This window comes from Podarcis gaigeae (assembly GCF_964106915.1).
Source record: "Podarcis gaigeae genome assembly, chromosome: 1".
Taxonomy (NCBI): domain Eukaryota; kingdom Metazoa; phylum Chordata; class Lepidosauria; order Squamata; family Lacertidae; genus Podarcis; species Podarcis gaigeae.
In genome coordinates, this window is record NC_139678.1 from 120,044,974 (window position 1) to 120,047,023 (window position 2,050).

Genomic DNA, 2,050 nt, shown 5'->3' on the forward strand with positions numbered 1-2,050 from the left:
CTCTGAGGGGCAGGCAGAGGGCCAGGGCTGCCCTGGGCGGGCAGGGGAGAAGAGCACAAGGAGTCTTGATTTGAAGGGGGGAAATGATTTGTGCATTCACGTCTAATCTTGGCCCTTTGTAAACTTTATTTATTGTTTTGTGACATCTGAAGGCAGCCCTGCTTAGGGAAGTTTTTAATGACTGATCTTTTAATGTATTTTTAATCTTTTGTTGGAAGTCGCCCAGAGTGGCTAGGGAAAGCCAGCCAGATGGGCGGGGTAGAAATAATAAATTATTATTATTATTATTATTATTATTATTATTATTATTATTATGCTTTTCTTTTTGTAAATCTACCAAAGAACGAAATAAAATTGGGATTAAGGGGTTTTCTCAGGGTGGTGAAGAGTGTGTGTGTTGTGTCACGTTGATGTTGTGGTGCTGGCACTCACCATTTTTCTGACAGAAAATAGTCTGAGGGGGACAAAAATGGGTGGTCCAGGACGGTAATTTGGCGGGGGGAGTGTGAAATGTCCCTGTTTCCATCTGAGGAATGTTGGAGGTTATGAGGTCCTAGTCCTATACTCTTAACCACTCTAACACACTGGTCTATGGCTACACACCCAAAATTCCAGAGACAAATGCTTAAATCTCCTTCATTCCACCAGAGTAGACACATGAGAGGAAAGCTCCCCTTGTGTTTATGATAGAACTTACCAACTTTATAATTACACCGCAAGACATAAAGGAATCCTTGGAGGAAGTGCAAAACACGATAAAAGGACAAAACTATCTCATTTTGGAGGAGAGGCAAGGAGGCGACGTATGACTTTATCAAAGCTTCTCCCAGCCTACTGATAAAGGTAATTCAGCCTCCAGGCATGAGTACTTTCATTAGGAAGGTGGCATAATTTCTTCACTTTGGAGGAAGTTTTCCAAATTATTTGGGAGATTGTGTGCAAGCACAGGAACGAGATAAGAACTGAAATTCCCAAAGTCACTGCTTGCTCCTTTATTTAAATACTATTACACTTGCCAGGACAGTATTAGTTTAGCCATTTCATTCAGTGTTTCTCGGCTAGGTCTGGTGGGTATCGGTGGCTTCTGTGAAAGGAAACAGAACGGGACATAATTGGGAATAGCAGCTAAAATTGTTTCGTTGAACTCAACTCAGAATTGAAATTAAACTAAACTCTGTCCTCTTCCAAACACTCCAACCGCACCCTTTATTTCATCTCGCCCCCCTCCCAATCCTTTTTATGCCTTTAACTGCAATTCCCAAAGTATAATTCACCTACCACATCTTAGTAACTGACATTTTACATATATTTTTCTTTTCTTTTACTATTTTACATAACAGATACTGATAAATAGTTGAGACATAATTCTAACAATCTCATGTTTAAACGTGTTTGGCATGCTTATCTTTGTATTTTGTTTAGATTGTGAAATAGTACAATAATCAAGTTTTATTTACTTTAATGCATATTACTAGTTACTTCCGTCTACCTTCTTTGCCATGTAAGCAGTAACCCAGACTTTAATTCATAAATCTATTCTACTCCATTCCTGTATTAATATGTGAATTCTTTTTAAAAAATTAGACTCAAAATTAATTATCTCCAAATAAGTATATAACTATGTATTTTATCCTAAAGTATATATACTTTTAAATACATATTTCATTTTTTTTTTTTTTTGAGCTGAAAACTATCGTAAAATTTGGAGATGTATGAAATCCAAGGGATATGAACATTCTGTTCTTTGTAGTAGTCCCAGGGGGACAAATTAGGCCAGTTCTGTGAAAAATGTGGATCAAATAAAATTCTGCTCCATCCCAACTATTACTGATATGATGCTATCGAAAGCCTGTATATGTTTGGTATTTAGGGGGAAAATCAGCTTTGCTTTTAAATGCAAGTTTGGGGGCAGATAAAAATAGGCGTGGTAGATTTCAGGAGAACTTCAAACAGATAGTTTCATCACATATTAAGGTATTAATCCTTCCCTGAGGGCAACATACTTTAAAGTTTGGGGTTTTTTTCATACTCAACAATGCAGGCAGTTCCT

At 37.4% G+C, this 2,050-nt stretch overlaps 1 long non-coding RNA gene across 1 annotated transcript; it reads left to right on the plus strand.

Moving 5' to 3' along the window:
* The first annotated feature begins 719 nt into the window (after window positions 1–719).
* Window positions 720–1,821, plus strand: LOC310833882. Its single transcript, XR_014558982.1, has 2 exons — window positions 720–843; window positions 1,684–1,821. It is a non-coding gene; the product is annotated as an uncharacterized lncRNA (long non-coding RNA).
* The last annotated feature ends 229 nt before the right edge of the window (window positions 1,822–2,050 follow it).